The sequence below is a fragment of the Callithrix jacchus genome, chromosome 11 (assembly GCF_049354715.1).
Source record: "Callithrix jacchus isolate 240 chromosome 11, calJac240_pri, whole genome shotgun sequence".
Lineage (NCBI taxonomy): Eukaryota > Metazoa > Chordata > Mammalia > Primates > Cebidae > Callithrix > Callithrix jacchus.
In genome coordinates, this window is record NC_133512.1 from 79415687 (window position 1) to 79437613 (window position 21927).

Below are 21927 nucleotides of genomic sequence, written 5' to 3' on the forward strand. Positions count from 1 at the left end.
CCAAATGCCCGTCGACGATAGACTTGACAAGGAAAACGTAGCACGTATACATCATGGAATACTATGCAGCCATAAAAAATGATGAGGTTGTGTCCTTTGTAGGGACATGGATGAATCTGAAAACCATCATTCTTAGCAAACTGACACAAGAACAGAAAATCAAACACTGCATTTTCTCACTCATAGGTAGGTGTTGAACAATGAGAACACATGGACACAGGGAGGGGAGCATCACACACTGGGGTCTGTTGATGGGTGAAGGGAGGAACAGTGCGAGGGTGGGGAAGTTGGGGAGGGATAAGATGGGGAGAAATGTCAGATGTAGGTGAGAGGGGGATGGAGGCAGCAGACCACATTGCAATGTGTGTACCTATGCAACAATCCTGCATGATCTTGTCATGTACTCCAGAAGCTAAAGTACAATTAAAAAAAATAAATAAGAGTTAAAAAAAGGTACTTGATAGTATTTCAATGTCTAAAAATGTTTTAAAACTTGTTTCATGGTGCAGCATGTGGTCTATCCTTGAGAACTGTCCATGTTCTAAGTAGAAGAGTGTGTTTTATGCAACTGTTGGATAAAATGTTCTATAAATATCTTTCAGGTCCATTTGTTGTATAGTGTGGATTAAGTTTGTTGTTTCTTTGTTGATTTTCTGTCTGGATCATCTCTCCAATGCAGAAAGTGGAGTCTTAAATCTCTAGAAATTTTTATATTGGGGGTCTATCTCTCTATATTATTTGAATAATATTTTCTTTATATATTTAGAGGTACATCTATATTTAAAATGACTATATCCTGTATCTGAATTGACTCTTTATAATTATATAATGACTTCTTTGCCCCTTTCATAGTTTTTATCTTGGAATCTATTTTGTCTGATATAAGCATAGTTACTCCTGAAATTTTTTTAGTTTCTGTTTGCATGAAATATATTTTTTCATTCCTCTATTGTCAGTCCATGTGTATCTTTATAGGTGAAGTGTGGTTTTTGTAGGCAACAGATAGCTTGGTATTGCTTTTGCTTTATTCATTCAGTCACTCTATGTCTCTTGATTGGAGAGTTTGGTCTATTTAAATTCACCTTTTTATTGATAAATAAGGATTTATTCCTGATATTTTGTTGTTTTGTGGTCCTCCTTTTTTTCTTACTTCCTGTTTTCCTTTTAGTGAAGGTGATTTTCTCTGGTTGTATGTTTTAATTTCTTGCTTTTTATTTTGTGTGTACATGTTGCATGTTTTAAAAATTGCTTGAGGTTACCATGAGGCTTGTAAATTTCATAAAACTAATTGTATTAAACTGATGACAACTTAATGCTGATTTTATAAACAAACCAGCAAACAAACTAACAAACACCAAAAAGAAAACTGAAAACCTCTACACTTTGACTTTGTCCCCCTGCTTTTTAGTTTTTGTTGTTTATATTTTTATCTTATTATACTATGTCCTGAAAAGTTGCTGTAATTATTTTTGATCAGTTTATCTTTTAGTGTTTCTTCTCAAGATATGAGCCATTTACATACTACAGTTTCAGAGGTATAAGATTCTGTGTATTTCTAGGTATTTACTGTTACCAGTGAGCTTTGTACTTTCAGGTGATTTCTTATTGTTCATTAATGTCCTCTTCTTTCAGATCAAAGGACTCCCTTTAGCATTTTTTTATAGGACATGCCTGGTGTTGAAATCCTCCAGCTTTTATTTGACTGGGAAAGTTTTACTTCTTCATGTTTGAAGGATATTTTGCTGAGTATATTCTTCTAGAATACAAGTTTTTTTTTTTTTCTTACAGCTTTTTAAATATGTCATGTCACTCTCTCCTGGCCTGTAGGTTTCCATTGAGAAGTTTGCAGCCAGACGTATTGGAGCTCCACTGTATGTTACTTGTTTCTTTTCTGTTGCTGCTTTTTGGATCCTTTCTTTATTCTTGACCTTTGGAAGTTTGGTTGTTAAATGTCTTGAGGTACTCTTCTTTGGGTTAAATCTGCTCTATGTTCCATAATATTCTTATACTTGAATATTGGTATCTTTCTATTGGGAAGTTTTCTGTTATCATCCCTTTAATTCAGCTTTCTCTCCTAGCTCTCTCTATCCCCTCTTTAATGCCAACAACTCTTAGGTTTGTCATTTTTAGGCTATTTTCTCGATCTTGTAGGCATGCTTCATTGTTTTTCATTCATTTTTCTTTTGTCTCCTCTGACCGTGTATTTTCAAATAGCCTGTATTCAAGTTACTAATTCTTCCTTCTGCTTAATCAATTCTGCTGTTAAGTAGTATTTTTAAGCTCTAGAGTATTTGCTTTATTCTTTTAAATTATTTATCTTTGTTAAATTTATCTGATAGAATTCTGAATTCCTTCTCTGTTATCTTGAATTTCTTTGAGTTTCCTCAAAACAGGTAATTGTTTTCTTCAACTTTTATTTAAAGTTCAGGGATACATGTGCAGGATGTACAGATCTGTTATATAGGTAAATGTGTGCCATGGTTGTTTGTTGCACAGATCATCCCATTACTTAGGTATGAAGCCCAGAAACCACTAGCTGTTTTTCCTGATGCTCTTCCATCACCCACACTCCCCTCAGACAGGATCCAGTGTGTGTTGGTCCCCACCCCCACATATGACTATGTGTTTTCATTATTCAGATCCCACTTATAAGTGAGAACATGCAGTGTTTGGTTATCTGTTTTTTTGTTAGTTCGCTGGAGATAATGCCTTCCAACTCTATCCATGTTCCTGCAAAGGATATGATCTCATTCTTTTTTATGGTTGCGTAGTAATCCATGGTGTATATGTACCACATTTTCTTCATCCAGTATAACATTGGTGAGTATTTAGGTTAATACCATGTCTTTGCTATTGTGTATAGTGCTGCAATGAACATTTGCATGCATGTATCTTTATAATAGTATGGTTTATGTTCCTTTGGTTATATACTCAATAATGGGATTGCTGGGTCAAATGGTATTTCTGCCTCTAGGTCTTTCAGGACTTGCCACACTGTCTTCCACAATGGTGGAATTAATTTACACTCCCACCAACAGTGTAAAAACATGCCTTCTCCTCTGCATTCTTTCCAGCATCTATTGTTTCTGGACTTTTTAATAATCACCATTGTGACTGGCATGAGATGGTATCTCATTATGGTTTTGATTTGCATTTCTCAAATGATCAGTGATGTAGATGCTTTTATCTCATGCTTGTTGGCTGCATGTATGTCTTCTTTTGGAAGTGTCTGTTTATGTCCTTTGCCTTCTTTTTGATGGGGTTGTTTGTTTTTTCTTGTAAATTTGTTTAAGTTTCTTGTCAATGCAGGATATTAGACCTTTGTCAGATGGATAGATTGCAAAAATGTTCTCCCATTCTGCAGCTTGTCTGTTCACTCTGATGATAGTTTCTTCTGTGCAGAAGCTCTTTAGTTTAATTGGATTCCATTTGTCAATTTTTGCTTTTGTTTCAATTGCTTTTGGTGTTTTCATTATAAAATCTTTACTCTTGCCTATATCCTGAATGGTATTGCCTAGATTTTCTTCTAGGGTTTTTATAGCTTTGAGTTTTAGACAAGTCTTTATTCCATCTTGAGTTGACTTTTGTATATGCTGTAAGGAAGGGATCCAGATTTAATTTTCTGCTTATGGTTAGCCAAGTGTCCAAGCAGCACTTAGTAAATAGGGAATCCTTTCCCCATTGCTTTTTTTCATCAGGTTTGTTGAAGACCAGATGGTTGTAGGTGTGCAGTCTTATTTTTGAGTTGTCTATTCTGTTCTATTGGTCTATGTGTTTGTTCTTATATCAGTAACATGCTGTTTTGGCTGTTGTAGCCTTGGAGTATAGTTTGAAGTCATGTAGCGTGATGCCCTCCAGGTTTGTTCTTTTTGCATAGGACTGGCTTTGCTATTTTGGCTTTTTTTAAAGTCCCATATGCATTTTAAAATATTTTAATTCTGTGAAAAATGTCATAGTGGTTAAATGGGAATTACATTAAATCTATAAATTACTTTGGGCAGTATGGCCACTTTCAAGATATTGATTCTTCCTATTTATGAGCATGCAATGTTTCTCCATTTGCTTTTGTCCTCTCTGATTTCTTTGAGCAGTGGCTTGTAGTTTCTTGAGGAAGTTCCTCACTTTCCTTTTTAGCTGTATTCCTAGGTATTTTATTCATTATGTAGCTATTGTGAATGGGAGTTCATTCACAATTTGGCTCTCTACTTGCCTGTTATTTGTGTATAAAAATGCTCGTGACTTTTGCACATTGATTTTGTATCCTGAGACTTTACTGAAGTTGCTTATCTTCTTAAGAAGATTTTGGGCTGAGATAATGGGGTTTTTCTAGATATAGAATTATGTTATCTACAAACAAAGCTAATCCGACTTCCTATCTTCCTAGTTGGATATGTTTTATTTCTTTCTTTTGCCTGATTGCCCCTGTCAGAACTTCCAATACTATGTTGAATAGGAGTGGTTAGAGAGAACCAATTTGTCTGGTGCCAGTTTTCAAAGGGAATGCTTCCAGCTTTTGCCCATTCACTATGATGTTCACTGTGGGTTTGTCATATATGACTCTTATTATTTTGAGGTAGGTTCCTTCAATATCTAGTTTATTGAGAGTTTTTAACCTGAAGAAATGTTAAATTTTATTGAAGGACTTTTCCACATCTATTGAAATAATGATGTCGTGGTTTTTCTCTTTTGTTTTTGTTTTTGTGATGAATCACATTTATTGATTTCCATATGTTGACCCAAACTTCCATCCTAGTGACAAAACCAATTTGATCATGGTGAATAAACTTTTTAATGTGCTGCTAGATTTGGTTTGCCAATATTTAACTGAGTAGTTTTGCATTGATGTTTTTAAGGATATTTGCCTAAAGTGTTTTTTTTTTTGTTGTTGTTGTTATTGTATCTCTGCCACGATTTGGTATGAGGATGATGCTGGCCTCACAGAATGAGTTAAGGAGGATCCCTCCTTTTCAATTTTTGAAATACTTTCAGTAGAAATTGTACCAGCTCTTCTTTATACCTCTTGCAGAATTCAGCTGTGAATTCATCTAGTCCTGGGAGTTCTAGTGGTTGATAGGCTATTTATTACTGTCGCCCTTATCATTTATGATTGTGCTTATTTGATTTTTCTATCATTCCTTATTTATTAGCCTACCTAGTGGCATATCTATTTATTAACTTTTTCAGAAAATCAGCTCTTGGATTTGTTGATTTTTTGAACAATTTTGCTTGTCTCTATCTCCTTCAATTTAGCTCTGATCTTGGTTATTTTCTGTCTTCTGCTAGCTTTAGGGTTTGTTTGCTTTTGGTTCCCTAGTTCTTTTAGTTGTGATATTAGGTTGTTAACTTGAGATCTTTCTACCTTTTTGATATGGGCTATAAATGCTATACATTTCCCTCTCATCACTGCTTTAGCTGCATCCCAGAGATTTTGGTACATTGTCTTTTTGTTTTCAGTATTTTCATAACACTTCTTGATCTATGCCTTAATTGTATTATTTATCCAAGAGTTTCTCAGGAGCAGGTTGTTAAATTTCCATGGAGTTGTGTGGTTTTGAGTGACTTTCTTAATCTTGAATTCTAATTTGATTGCACTGTGGTCTGAGAGAGTGTTATAATTTCGGTTCTTTTATATTTATCAAGGAATGTTTTGCTTCTAATTATGTGATCAATGTAAGAGTAATTGACATGTGGCAATGAGCAGAATGTATATACTTTTGTTTTCAGGTGAAGAGTTTCATACATATCTATCAGGTCCACTTGATCCAGAGCTGAGTTAATGTCTCGAATATCTTTGTTAATTTTCTGTCTTAATGGTCTGTCTAATATTGACAGTGGTGTGTTAAAGTCTTCCACTATAACTGTGTGTGGGTCTAAGTTCTTTCTGTAGGTCTGTAAAAGTTGTTTTATGAATCTTGGTGCTCCTATACTGGGTGCATATATATTTAGGATAGTTAACTCCAAGTTCTGGTGCTGTCTTAAAGCCAGGGCCTGGTGTCAGAAACCTCAAGAATCTACCTCGTGCTCTATTCTACCACGGTTTATCTGACTCCCAAGCTACAAAACAAAGTCCTTCCTACTCTTTCCTCCTTTTGCCATAAGCAGAAGAGCCTCTCCCCATGGCCATGACCACCACAGTCCTGTGGCTAATATTACCTGCTTATTGCCAATGTTCATTCAAGGCCCAAGGGCTCTTCAGTTAGCTTTTGGTGAATGATGCCTGTATTAGTCTATTTTCATACTGCTCATAAATATATACCCAAGACTGGTCAATTTACAAAAGAAAGAGGTTTAATTGGACTTAGAGTTCCATATGGTCAGAGAAGCCTCACAATCCTAGCAGAAGGCAAGAAGGAGCAAGTCATGTCTTACATGGATGGTGGCAGGCAAAGAAAGAACTTGTGCAGGGGAACTCCTATTTCTGAAAACATCAGATCTCATGAGACTTATTAACTATCATGAGGACAGCACAGGAAAAATTTGCCTCCATAATTCAATTACCTCCAACCATGTTCCTTCCACAACTTGTGGGAGTTCAAGATGGGATTTGGGTGGGGACACAACCAAACTATATCAATGCCAGACATAAAACTCTTCCTTAGAGGGAAGTGGGGTCCCCACTGGCCCAGGGAAGCTTCAGAAATGCCGTCCAAGAAATGAGACATAGAATTTAAAACCCCAATATCCTGCCTATTGCTTTACCCCACTGTGGCTGAGGTATTACCTAAGCTGCAAGGCAAAAAAGTGGCCTTTACTCTTCCCTGTCCTTTTTCTTGAGCATATGGAGTCTCCCTCTGTAGTCAGCACAGCTGGAAATGTCCTGGGTCATACCTGATGCCAGCACATCTCTAAGTCTTACCCAAGACCTATGGTGAGTACTGCCTGCCTGCCACTGTTGATTATTCAGGGCCCAAGTCTCTTTAGTTAGCAGGTGATGAATCCTTCCAGGACTGGTCCTTTAAGGCAGTGGGTTACCTTCTGGCCCAGGCTATGTCTAGAAATGTTATATTTGAGCCAGGGCCTGGAATGGGGACCTTCTGACTCTGCTTGTTGCCCTATCCTATTGATGCTGAGCTGGTATCCAAGTTGCAAGGCAAAGTTCTCTTTACTCTTCCCTCTCCTCTCCTAGAATGAAAAGAAGTCTCTCCCAGAGCTATGAGCTGTGCTGCCTGGAGTTGGGGAAGCAGTAGCAGAAGCACTCCCTTGGCTACCCTGGCTGGTGTTTCACTAGGTTGTGTGCCCCACCAAGTTCATTGACTCCAAACCCAGCACAGCACTAGGACTTGTTCAGGAGTTGCCTAGACTTCCTTTCATTTTCAGACTGCTGAGATGAACAATTCTCCTCTAGGTAGGGCTGGCCTCAGTGTTCCCTTTGTGAGTGCTGGCTGAGTTTCTCCTGGTGTTGCTTTTGCTGTGACAGGGCAGAATTGAATTCCAATGCAGTCTCACAATCATTGTACCATTCTTCCTTCTGCAATCACAGAGATTCTCTTTCTGTAATATGCAGCCACTACTGAGGGATGAGTGAGGCATGGCATTGGAAATTCAAGACTATCTGTACTTCTTTTCCCTCTTCAGTCCCTCTTTTGACAATATGAAGTAAAAACCAGGTACTGTGATTGCTCACCTGCTTTTTGTTCTTATGAATGTGCATTTTTTGTGTAGATAGTTGTTCAGTTTGGTGTTCCTGTGGGGAAGGCAATAGGTGGAAGATTCTATTCAGACATCTTCCTCTACCTTTGGTATAAATAACGTGATTTTAAATATGATTATTGTGTGAAAAATGATAACCTAAATTAAAGACTTTTAGGCCCAACAATTGAAATAAATCTTTAAAATATTTTCTAGCAAATATTATATAATTACATTTCAAAGTTATTTCAGCATACAATTCTAGGCAGATGACAATTTTCAACCCAATTTAAAGAAATTATTCACAAACATAAGTAAGTCTGTTTTTTTCACGTTTTAATATGTGACATTAAGAATTTGATGGTTGGTAGTAATACAGCATTTTGTGTAAGTAGGTAATTCATTACATAAAATGTATGTTTATAAAAATTGTTTTTCTCTATTTTCCACTCAAAATACTTTTATATTAAACTCTATTGATACTAATAGAACAGGTTATTTTTATTTATAAGATGAAGCAAAAAATAAAAATATTTTCATAATAGAATAAATGGAGCTATAAAAATTGGGCTTCATATTTCTTTCTAAGAATAGATGACGAGATTTGAGAATAAGTCATTTGGGACTTTTATTTCATCATCACACCTCACAAAGAGTCAGAGGACATGCCCCACATGTGAGGCATGAAATATAAAAACACTAATTTAAAAAAAATGCAGTGAAATTATTTTTGAGTAATACTATTTAAATTTATTTAATATTATTTATTAGAATATTACTTCATGAATTTTCCAGAGGGCCAGGATTATGTCTAATTTGTGGTGTAGACCAAAGTACTATCTCTGAAGTTGGGCTTCAAGTATATTGTTTTCATAAGACATTTCTTTGTAGCAAAGGATTAAGCTCCTAGATCAGCCAGCCATTTCTGTGTAGAGATAAACACCAGCTCCAGCCTTTTTTACTAACAGAATTAAAGCATTTATGATACCACTAGTAGACCTATATTACCTTCACCATCCCCTTTCCCTGTTTTTGGGCACGACAGCCATGTTATATGATGTTACATATTTGAAAATATTGTAATCAAGGTCAGTTAATTCATAATAGCAAACAATGACATTTTGTGAACATTTTCAGTAACTTTAAGAAAAGTCATAGGTTGTGTTTGATTATATGCCTAGTTCTTTTGATAGCTCTTCAAATATCATTGGAACTTGATAAAAATGACATATAAATCTAAACAGGGCTGTAGTTCATTTGCAAATATAAAGGACATCATGTCAGGGAGTTATTCATATAGCCTGCAGAAAGCCTAGAGTGATGATAAATGGCTCTGAGGTGCTTTCCTCACTAGGTAAATCGAGCAGAAACTAGAGAAGCCCTAACTGACAGTGATGAAGGTGGTTACCCAATGCCAGGGACAAAATAACAACTGAAGCAAAAGTAATTGGAGAGATCAAGAGGAGAGTGTGCCAGGGCTAGAAAATTTTGCTGCAAGAACTAGCAGAATGGACTGAATATAAATAAAAATCTCGATCCAGCACTGCATTTAGATGATATATATGTATGCATGAGAACAAGTGAATGGCTGATAATGATGTAGTCACTCATGTTGTGACAAGATGGAGAACCATGTGAAAGTGAAAATTCTTTTAGAAGGACCTGATATAGAGAAGCTAATCCTGAGCATAAGGGAAAAGTTTTGAGATTGAGGTAAGAATTCATTATAGAGAAGGACTGATGTGGGGAATGGCTGTAAGGAAAAGGAAAACATAATAGTAACTAGTGGGTTGCAGAATGAAGGCAATAATTTTGGCTTTTTCATTTGTAGTTGGGGAGTCATGAAAATGATGACAGGTTGTGAGGGAGAATTTAGTAGAGAGAGCAACAAACCAAATGGGTAAATTTTGAAGGAAGTTTGGCATGCTATTGACATTCTACCTTTTCTGAGCATGTTTTGATAAATTATAGGTCACTGTCTGAAAAAAGAAAAAAGAATATATGAGATGATGAGAGTGGCAGTGGCAGTGAGGAGTGTGAGTACGAAAAAAAATTTTAATGTCAATTAATTTTTTCTGCAAGAAAGGAAAAAAGCTACAGGCCAGCATTCTTGGTAAATATAAACGTAAAAATTCTCAAAAAAGACTGGTAAGCCTAATTCAACAACATATTCCAAAGATTCATATACAATAATCAAATGGGATTTATCTCTGAGATGCAAGGATGGTTCAACACATGCAAATCAATAAATGTGATATGCCACCCTAACAAAAGGAGGGATAAAAATTATGTCATTCTAATAAATGCAGAAAAAGCACTTGATAAAATGCAATATCCTTTCATTATTAAAAACTCTCAAAACATAAATAAAGATAGGCTGAATTTATTTTTTGGAAGAATTGATACTCAATATGTCTACATTGACCCAAAGCTATCTACTAATTCACTGCAATCTCTATAAAAATTTCAATAGAATTTTTTACAGAAATAGGAAAATATTCCTACAATTTGTATGGAACCAAGCAAGACCCTGAATAAAAGCAATCTTGAGAGAGAAGAAAAAAGCTGGAGACATCACACTGTCTAATTTTAAATTATATTAAAAAGTTGTAGTAATCCAAAGAGCATGGTACTGGCATGAAAACAGACAAATAAACTTTGACAAAGGCACCAGATGGAAAAAAAGATCATCTCTTCAGTCAACTGTGTTAGGGAAACTGGATTTCCACAAGCCAAAGAGTTAAATTGGACCCTTATTTTACACCACCCACAAAAAGCAATTCCAAATGGGTTAAAGATGTGAATGTAAGACCTGAAACTGTGAAACTCCTAGAAGAAAACAGATCCTTGACACTGATCGTGGCAATAGTTTTAAAAATATGACACCAAACCACATACAACAGAAACAAAAAGACTAAATAGACTACAGCAAACAAAAACATTTCTGCAAAGCAAATGAAGGAATCAACAAAATGAAGAGGCAATCTATGGAATGAGAGAAAATATTTACGAACAATGTTTTCAATAGGTGGCTAATATCCAAAATATAAAATGAACTCATACTACTTAAACAGCAAACACAAGAAAGGACAGTCTCTTTTATTTAATAAATGATGCTAAGAAAAGTAGTGTAACAAACCTGCATGTTCTGCATATGTACCCTAGAACTTAAAGTATGGTAAAAATAAAAGAAAAAGAAAATTAGATCTCTAAATGCAGAAGAATAAAATTAGAACACCATGTTTCACCATATATTAAAATCAACACAACAAAATAGAGACTTAAATGTAAGACCTGAAACTGTGAAACTACCAGAAGAAAATGTTGGGGAAATGTTTTAGGACGTTGGTTTGGGCAAAGATTTTGGGAGGAATATCTCAAAAGCACAGGCAAGCAAAAGTTACAAGTTAAGCAAAAGCTTCATGTAATAGGATTACATTAAGCTAAAAAGTTTCTGTACAGCAAAGGAAACAACAAAGTGAAGAGATAACCCACAGAATGGGAGAAAATAGTTGCAAGCTATTCATCCGACAAGGGATTAATAACCACAATATATAAGGAACTCAAACAACTTACAATAAAATAAATAACCTAATTAAAAATGAGCAAAATACATGAATAGACATTTATCAAAAGAAGATATACAAATGGTCAAAGGAGTATATGAAGAAATGTTTTATATCACTAATCATCAGGGAAATGCAAATCAAAACCTTAATGAAATATCATCTTAGGATGGCTGCTATCGAAAGACAAAAAATAATATAAATGCTTATGAAGATGTGAATAGAGGCGAATGCTTGAACATTGTTGATGGAATGTAAAGTAGTACAGTCACTATGGAAAAGAGTGTGGAGGTTTCTCATAAAACTAAAAATAGAACTACCATATGATCCAGCATAGATTTCCTTCTAATATAATCCCACTACTGGATATACATTAGAAGGAAATGAAATATGCACCTGGGGAGATGCCCTCACTCCCATGTTCATTTCAGCATTATTCACAATAGACAAAATATGAAAACAACTTAAATGTCTGCCACCAGATGAAGGAATAATAAAAATGTCATATATATATATGTGTGTGTGTGTGTGTGTGTGTGTGTGTTGAATAAAATATTAATTCACAATTCACAATGAAATATTAATTCAGCCTCAAGAAAGAAGGAAATTCTGCTATTTGTGACAACATGGATAAACCTAGCAGCTATTATGCTAAGTAAAAAAAGGCTAATATGGAAAGACAAATACTGCATGATCTCACTTATATCTAATCTTTAAGGAATGTCAAACCATAGAAACACCGAATAGAATGATGGTTTTCAGGGACTAGGAGGTGGGGGAAATAAGCAGATTTTGTTATTTAAAGGGTACAAGCTATCAGGTAAAAGATGACTAAGTTCTGGCCATCTCAAATGTGACATGGTGACTATAGTTAATAATAATAATGTATTGCATACTTGAAGTTTTCTGAGAGATTAGATCTTAAGTGTTCTTTCATGCACACGAAAGGTCAATCACACTTCAATAAAGGTGGAAAAGCATCCCTAGGAAAAAAGGCAGCATCCTCTTCTTATTAATATTTATTGACTATTTCCTGTATACCAAACACTACATTTTCTCATTTAAATCTCACAACGATCTTTTGTTGTAGGTAAAACCTTTTGCTGTTCTCCCAAATGTATGGTGAGGAAACCAAGGCTCAGGGTGGTTGAGTCACTTGATTGCAGATACACAGCTAGGGAGTGTCATACCTGGGATTTGATCCGGGTTCGTCTGCCTATGAACTCCTATTTCTAAAGATGCACTTTAGGATTTATCTTTTAACTTTAATTCCATGTGTGTGTGTGAGTGTGAAAAAGGGGTTCTTTGATTTATTATGTATGGTTTTTCTTCTCAACTTAATTAAAAGCTGCTTGTGAGAAGGGGCCCTGCCCTTATTTGTATGAAACGGAATTTTTGTTGCTACACTGTAAGCTCTTTCTAAATCTTTGTTTTTTACAAAAGGTTTTTCTAGCCATTTGTTTTCCCTAAATATTAATCAAGGTGGTATCTTATAATCTATGTATTGATGAAACAGTCCCTTTGCCATGGATTTTAGAGCAATCTGGAGATAGCATCTCCATATTGACTGATTCTTTCTATGCCTTTCATGTTGTTATTGGGCTTAGAGGCATTTTATGACCTTGGATGACATTTCTTATATTAGATTCTGAGTATAAAAAGAGTCACAGAGGTAATTTTTACCTAGTACCTGCATGTCATTATATGTTAAGTGCTATTCAGAAAATAGAGTCCTTTCTGCTTTACTTAGTAGAAACTTTTTTGAATTTGTCAAATGCTGTACATGTAGATACAAGAAGTTAGTCACAAAGGACTTGCAAATATTTTTAAAAAATATTCTCCCCCAACACTCCCACAACTATTCCATAACTGTGTGGAAATGTGCTTAGGAATCTTATGTTCCCCAGACCAGCATCAATGTCAAAATCCCATTTTGCAAGGGATATAAATCTCTGAATTTAAAATAGCTTTTGAAAATGTTTGGAGTTTTAATTTCATACTTGCCTAATTTTAATGTGGGTCAAGAAAATGGAATGGCAAATGCAACCTGTAGTTGGAATAATGAGGCGGCATTATTAAAATGTCAGAAGTAACAAGAAGACAGAAAGAGAAAACATCAACCCTGTATTTCATATATGTAAAAGAGAAATAATTGTTTTAATTAAGTAAAATGGCATTATTTTGAGGTTAAGTGCTACATTGTTAATTGAAACTGATGATTTTTATTAATTACACATCTTTGACTCATCTTTACCCACCGTTGCTTTTCTTTATTAGAATTATCTTTTTTGACTTTAACGTCCTACTATCTTCCTCTTCAAGGTTCTTATGCTTTTGTCTTAGCAGTGGAATTGCTGGCAGGGCTTGCCTTCATTTGTGCCTCATCGTTTCTACTCTTTAAATTACAGTCTCCTTCCTCTGTCCCACTGAAATCGCCTAAAGACTTTGAAGCTAATTTAAAGTGATACTTTCATTGCCTCTAATTATTAAGGAGTGATAGGTGATGATGATGAGTACACTCCACAACAGTGAGCCTGTTGAAGTCAGTGCCCTCTTATTTGCTGTTTATCCTCAATTTAATAAAGTCGATTGACTTATAAAATTTCTTGGTGGAAAAAGTGCTTTCCAAGTAAATTAATTGCTCAATTGTTTCACTATAATTTGCCTACACAGTCCTTCTGTGGATTTCAAGGTGATCCTGCTTTTTAGTAACAGATGGTTGATCAGAAATCATATATGTTTATGCCTACAGGACAGAACCAACACCCACTAGAATACCGTTGCTATCAAATTTAGATACATCAGGATAATAACTACTGCTTTTTATAAAGCAGTCTTTATAAAAGGAAAATGCAGAAAATGTTGATTGATTCCATGGCAACCCTAAGGTGCACATTACTGCCCTGCTTCTACTTGAGGAGAGATGTTATTGCTCACTGGAATTCTTCTCTACAGTTGAACTGTGGAGACAATCTCATTTTCACCATGGTTGATTGTTAGTGAAGATCAGCCCTGGCAAGGAGTCTATATGTGTTAATAACAACTGATAGAACTGCCAGATTTTCCTCACTCCCTAAACTCCTCCTCAGATCAGTGTTTTGGGTGATGGTTTGAAAATATTTGTGGCATCAGCTAAAGAAGAGCTGTGCTGATGGTTATGGTTTTCACCATGCCTGCACTGGCCTTCTGTGCACATCATGCTTCTATGAATATGGACTAAATGGAGAAGAATGCTTCTTTAATCTCATGTTGATGTCCCAAATAACGGAGCCTATTTGTAAATCTCTAAACCTATAATATGTGCATCTCAAAGGAACAAATTTCCCCTAATAAGCCAGTCAATTAAGTCTGCAAATAATTTTGCATCCTCCCAAGAATCTGAATGATTTTAGCTTCTCAGGGCTCTTTAGCACTCAAGGCAGAGTCCACATTTCTCCTTCTTTGGAGGATAGTTTATCTCTTCAAAGCAGTTTGTCTTAGTCTGCTCATGCAACTATAACAAAATATCACATACTGGTAGTTTATAAACAACAGAAATTTGTTTCTCATAGTTCTGGATGCTAGGAAGTCCAACATCAAAGTGCTGATAGATTTGGTGCCCGGGGAGGGATCTCTCCTTTCAAAATGGTGCTTTCTTGCTGCATCCTCACATGGCAGAAAGGCAAAGGGGCAAACCTTGTGTCCTCACATGGCAGAAGAGATGGAAGGGCCAGGCAGCCCTCAGAAGCCTCTTCAATAAGCATATTAATCCCATTCAATCTGGGTGTGGTGGCTCATTGCCTGTAATCTTAGCACTTCGGGAGGTTGAGGAGGGAGGATCGCTTGATGTCAGGAGTTTGAGACCAGTCTGGGGAACATAGCGAGACCCTGTCTCTCTAAAATTAAAAGGAAATTAGCTAGGCATAGTGGCACACACTTGTAGTCCAAGCTACTCAGTAGACTGAGGAGGGAGGATCACCTGAGCCCAGAATCTGAGGCTGCAGTGAACTATGATCATGCCACTGTATTACAGCCTTGGGTAATAGAGTGAGACCCTGTCTCTTGAAAAAAACATCCCATTCATGAGGCCATAGCCTTCATGACCTAATCACTTCCCAAAGGGCCTATCTCTTAATACCATCACCTTGGGGATCAAGTTCCAACATATGAATTTTGTGGGAACACATACATTCAAACCATAGCACTATCTGGTAAGTGTAATTGTTCAAAGTGGCTTCCTCTTGCCCACTATTTGTACCTAATGCCTAACATGAGGTTTCATTATAAATAATTGGATGCCCTCTTCCTTCTGAGTTGACAAAATGTTATCTTGTTTAGTGGCTTTTTTGCTATTTTGTGATATCTCCTATAGCATCTTTGCTTTCCCCCTGAGTTACTTAACATCTTCGTATTTTCTTGGTGTTCTTTATCTTATGACAGATTTTCTCTATAAAGCATTTGGTGGCAAGGTAGATTAAGTGAACCATATAAAACCAACGTTTACTGCTGTGTGTAACTTTGTTTTATTAGCTAATCAATGTACGTTCCCAGTGTAACGTCTCCATCATTTCTCCTTTAGGCCCACTAGCAGCCTTCAATTTTCTGAAAAGATTAATTGCAGAAGACATAGGAAGTTGATTGAGACAGAGACAACTCAGGTTGGTTGACACTTTACCTTTGGCTGAAAAGACATGATTATTTCTAACAGGGTAATATTTCACAATTAGTACCAAAAATAATTTACCTCAATATGTGAAAACAATAATTGCAATTCAATGTCATAGTGATATTTGCTAATTATTTCCACCTCCTGTTCCCCCACACAGACACACATACACATTCAGCAGCATCAGTAGCAGTTACAAATTGCTATCAGCCCAAATGCCTGGTTATTTTTGAGCCTTTTAAGATGTTGGTACATGGTTAATAGCATAGATAAGGAGCATGGTGGTTTCATTTCAGAAATTAGGTTTGACACCAACATCTGCTACTTATTAGCAGTGCAACTTTGGGCAAGTCATTAAATGATTCTGTGCTTCAATTTTTTTCATAAAAAATAGTGCTAATGAATATTTTACCTATGTTATAGGACTATTTTCTCTCTTATAAGAGATTTTTCTTATAAGCATCTCATGACTTTCGCTGCTTATTCTGAGACATTTGACCTCCAAGGTGATGCAAATTCCAGTGTTCCCAAATTGCCATTTCTTGGGCATGAGGAAGTCATGCCATCCCTTAATGAATTGAGAAGTAGATTGATTTGCCTAGAAGCTAAGAGCTGGAAGGTTTTACTTAATTATGAATTCTAGTCATGGGTTCCATGAGTTTTGCAAAAGTCCAAGTTCCTATCATCACTTTGGGGTTTTGAAGATGTGTGTTTAAAGACTTCTTTCTTGCCTGATTGCTTCCATTCTGAGGCCCAAAGACTTTTCCAACAGCCTGTGTCTCACATCAATCTCACCCTCTACTCGTTATCAAAAGTTACCCTCATTCAACTAACATTCTCAAAATTTAACATCCTTTCCCCTCTGTGAAGCACTGGGGGAAAGTGACAAAACACACAGTTCCTGGGAAAAACTTACAGGGTAATCACAAACACCAAATGTAGCAAGTTCTAAGAAGAGGAATATACATAGGATTCTATTAGCACAGGGAAGACAGCAACTAGCAGATCCAATACAGGACAGGGTGTGGTGACATTGGAAGTGAATCTTGAAAGGAACAAGTGTTATCCAGGAAAAGGAGAAAAGAGGACGTTTTATATTTGGAAAAAAGCATCCACAAAGGCATAGAAGCAAGAAAGCAGAGTCTGTTTGGGAAGCGAAATGGCAGAATGAACTGGACTGGAGGAATTGTGTGGGTGGGTGACTAGAAATGGTATCATAGTGGGGCATAGCGACCAGATCAAGAAGGACGTGGTAGGCCGTTCTTCAAGGTTTATTTTGTATTCTAAAGGTGATAAGAAATAACTTAATACTTTCAAGTAAAGGAGTAAAATAAACAGATTTATGCTGTTTGAAGAGTGATCACTGTAGCAACAATATGAGAGATGATAGTTTTCTAGTGAAGGGAGTTTATTAACTAAAGTTAGGAATATTGTATTAATCCTGATAAATTTCAAGGGCCTAAAGAGAAAAAGTCATGTATATAATAGATTTTAAAGTGATAACTGTCAAATAAAGTAATTAATTAAATAATGCCTCTTTGAGATGCCTGATTGTATGACTGAAGGATAGGCCATTTAGGTTGATTGTAGACTTTAATATAAAAATGTGTCACCAGCAGGAGGGCAATTGAGTATGCAGCAATAATGTTCAGTGCTTTAACAAAGAGCAACACTAGTCAATACTCTACCAGAGTTCCCTAGAATGGATACTACAGAGGAAGGATGATGTGTGTATGTGCATGTGTGCTTGTATGCACATGCATGTCAGTGTGTGTGTGTGTGTGTGTGTGAACCCATCCAAGCAGACTAGAGATGGAGGGAAGAATAGGAAATTCAGCCAGTGAGAGAAAATTCGAGGCCAAACTTTATATTAATTATCAAAGTTTATAAAGATAAAAAGGATTGTGTCCATAGAGGGTGACTCATAGTTAAATGAAGGTTTTATCCATAAGGCATCTTTTCATAGCAAATACTGTGCTCACAAATGAAGCTAAGTAATGCATTAATAACTAATTACAATAATTTCAGCTGTGGAGAAAGGTATATGTGAATTTCAACCTAAGCATCCAAAAGACTAAGACTTGACATTGCTCAAAATAATTGAAGACACAATTGCATGGGTAGCCATTGCATAGGTGGGGTTTTTGTTATGGGAAAGTTATAATAAATAAGCTCATTAATATCACACTTGAAAGGACCCTTAATAAATATTGTAATTTATAACTTTTTTTGTAGAGAAATATCCAATTCTCATTTTCCTTTTCCCAGAAAGTTTTGGTACATCTTTCAACTTGGAGTGAAACTGCTGACAAAGTAGATTTTAAAGAGTTGAACATTTAGAAAGGAAAGGGCAGACGATTGAGAGATATACATGTGATTTATAAATGGAGACAAAAGGTAGAATGGAAATTAAAATTCTTTTAGGTTGTAGTATGCTATTTGAATAGAATGCAATTTTCACGAACCAGAAGCAAAAGTCAATATCACAAGAGTTTGAAATGTGTGGAAATGCTTATGCAGCATGGGCTCTCTCAGTTATCCTGACCCTCTCTTTTCTGAGGTTGAAAAAGTGGTGGGAAGTCATGAAAGAGCACTAATTTCTCCCAGGAAAATGCTGTGAGAATTAAGAACTGCTTAATAGTTCAAACTAATAGATTGTTGTGTATAAGAATTCAATATCCCAAGGTTTTGTAAATGAAGGGAAGTTTTAATATCAGCCTAAGGGATTTTTCCATTAAATTTTGAATTTGGGAACATGGGGAATTCAATATGCATGGATTTGGTAAAAGCACATGTTGCTGCAGCTTGGGTATAATAAAGCTAAAAAGGAGCAATGTTTCTATCCTAGGAAGCCTTCCAATTTATATTTCATTAAAATTATATTACCTTTGGCTGTGCTGCTACATGCTTTTATCTCTAAATTTTTTGTATTAGAAGAGATTTTTTTCGATTCCTCTTTCAAGTATAAGATTCACTGTAAAGGTTTTAAAGAGCTAAAAATTAGACTTGTAATATTTTCATTGCTAAGGCAAGTATTTCCTTCTTTTAAATCCCTATAACACATGTAACTATAAAATTATTTCTTGAAAGTTCTCATTATTACATATATAATCTTGCTAATAGAAGAGAAACCTTGACTTCTTCTGAAGTTACACAAGGACTATTTTAAGATCACTTGGAGAGACTGTTTCCTAGAATGCCTGACAGTTTTCTTTAGAACTACTGCTTTGCAGAGAAAATAGCAATTGTTAAACCTTTCTGCATGAAGCATACAATTTTTCAAATATACCCTGCCTAGGTGTATTTTAAGAAAAGTTTCAATTTGGTTGCATAATTTCAGCCTTTGCTAGGCCCAGGGTGATGATAACATTGAAAAATAACTTGGTATGCTGCTTGTTCCCCTACTGCTAAGATTTTATCACAAACTGCTAGTTTGCTAGAGATTAGCTGCTAAAATGCTCTCCTGATTAATGTGCTAATTAATTAATGCAGCTGCTAAATTGTAATGCTGATTAAAATACACCACACAGAGAACACCAGAAAAACTCCCCAAATTACTCAATCACGCCAGCTGCATTTCCAGCCTTGAAAAAGCTCAGATGCTGGACAGAATGATTTCCATTGCCACTTACTGGAGCAACTGGAAGATCTGTTAGTCAGGTTCCTGATTCTTTTACCTCAGTCCTTAAGTTGACTTCGTGGTCAGAACCAAGTATTACACATAAGGAATGATTAGGACAATCTCTCTTTTTCTCTAGCCAGTTAGTTTTCTCTGGTAGTGACCACAGTGACCCAGGAATGAAACCTTGCTAAGGCATGATGGTGTCCATAGTGCACATGATTTGCCTTGAGCTAGTTCAGGCATAGCTTGCTGACATTTTGGAAGTTAGAGCAATAAACATTCTCCCCAGGTGACCCAAATTGTGGTGTTCCCTCTCTGACCTCTTTGCTTTCAGAGGTTAGTTTCTGCCCAAAAACATAGGAACTCTTAAGTTTTTACCGCATGTAAGACATTATAACAGGCAGAAACACAAACATTTTTATTCCCTTTGAGAATTTTATTTTACAACTAGGAGAACAAGATATTTTGCTTAAAAGTATGTGCCGTTACCCGATAACAAATGACTAAACACCAGATCAGTAGAATTGACATAAGAATTACAGAATACATAAGAAGAATAATTTGCAGTTGCCGTGGTCTCTTCCTCAATTAAGTAGAAATTGAAATAAATCTTGAAAAATGGATGGATTTGGACTGATGGATTGCTAGTCAGTTAGCATGTAGAAATGATGTGAATAAAGATGTAAGAACCTGAGAGGGAACAGGCCTAAAAATGAATGAAGTTTAGTCAGTTCAACAAAGCTGAAGCTAAATTGCAAGTTGTCAGCATTGGGTCTCAGAATTCTGAGTGTACATGAGCCAATGTAGGGCTCAGCTTGAATGCCAGGCAAGAAATTAGGCCAATGATCCCCTAATCCTCTGGAGGAGAGTGACTTGTTTTGGGAGTATCAATACGTTTGTAATAAGAAGATAGGATTGGATGAGAAACACGAGAGAGAAAAAGATAAATAGGCAGAGTTTCCCAAATGTTCAGGTATGTTATTTATGATTAAAAAAAAAAAAAAAAAGGCCAGGCGTGGTGACTCACGCCTACAATCTCAGCACTTTGGGAAGCTGAGGCGGTTGGTTTACGAGGTCAAGAGATCAAGACCATCCTGGACAACGTGGTGAAATTCTGTCTCTACTAAAATACAAAAAAGAAAAAAAAAAATAGCTGGGTATGGTGGCGAATGCCTGTAGTCCCAGCTATTTGGGAGGCTGAGGCAGAAGAATTGCTTGAACCCAGGAGGCGGAGGTTGCAATGAGCTGAGATTGCACTGCCACACTCCATCCTGGTGACAGCGTGAGACTGTCTCAAAAAACAGACAAACAAACAAACAAACAACCAGCCAATCCAAAATGTTAAAGTAGATAGAGAAGTTATTCTGGACAATGGACCAAGAAAGCCTCTAATACAATGAGAATACAGGCTGTGCAGACCCTAGTCCTTCCATATTTAGGTAACGGAATAATAGTTCTTGCCAAATCTTGGAAGATTGTGCATGGGAATTTCTACAGAGATGGTCCCTTGAATCATGTTGAGTACATTTAGACAGTGACAGCCTTTAAGGCTATTTGCAGTCTTATAGATTGAATTGTGTTCTCCAAAACAATAGGCTGAAATTCTAGCCCTTGGTACTTGTTAATGTGACATTATGTGGATAGGTGTTTTGCAGATGAAATGCAGATGTTTATATGAGGCTGTTAGGATGAGTACTAATTCAATTTGACGAGGGTCACTATGAGAAGAAGAGAAGAGAGACAGAAGCAAAGGCACACAGGGAGATGTGATGATGGAGATGATGTGTCTAGAAAGGAAAGGATGCCAAAGATTGCCAGCAAACACAGAAGCTGGGAGCAGCAAGGAAGAATTCTCTACTACAGGTTTCAGAGGGAGCATGTTCCCACCAACACCTTGACTTCAGACTTCTAGGCTCCAAAGCTGTGAGATAATACATTTCCATTGTTTTAAGCCTCTCAGTTTGTGGCATGTTGTTACAGCAGCCCTAGGAAACTAATACATCCAGTAAAAATTCTAACAGTTACTTTCTGATTAGCTTTTACGGTGCGCCAGGAGTTTTGGTGAGCCCTTTTCACACATAACCTCACTCAGTCATCACAATAACACTATCTGGTAGATAATATCATTATTACTCTTTTCTTAAGAGAGAGAGGTACAGAGAAACAGAAAGGCTTATCTAAAGGAAGTCACACTCTGATTTCAGTGCCTGCGCACTATAACCTCATAAGTCAGCGAAAACGAAGTCTCATTCCCTTTCCAGAGTTCTGAAGTTTTCAGACTTGCAAGGGTCACAAAGCAGAGCAGGGTCAAAGTCTTTGTGAGCAAATTATGAGCAGTTGTCAACCCAGGCATCCTAGACCTCAAAGAGTGAGGAAATCAAGCTGTGTTAATAGCTTCCATCCTCTGTTTTTCACATTGCCAGACTCAAGGAAGAATACCTGTCATCTCTTCCTTGGAGATGCCA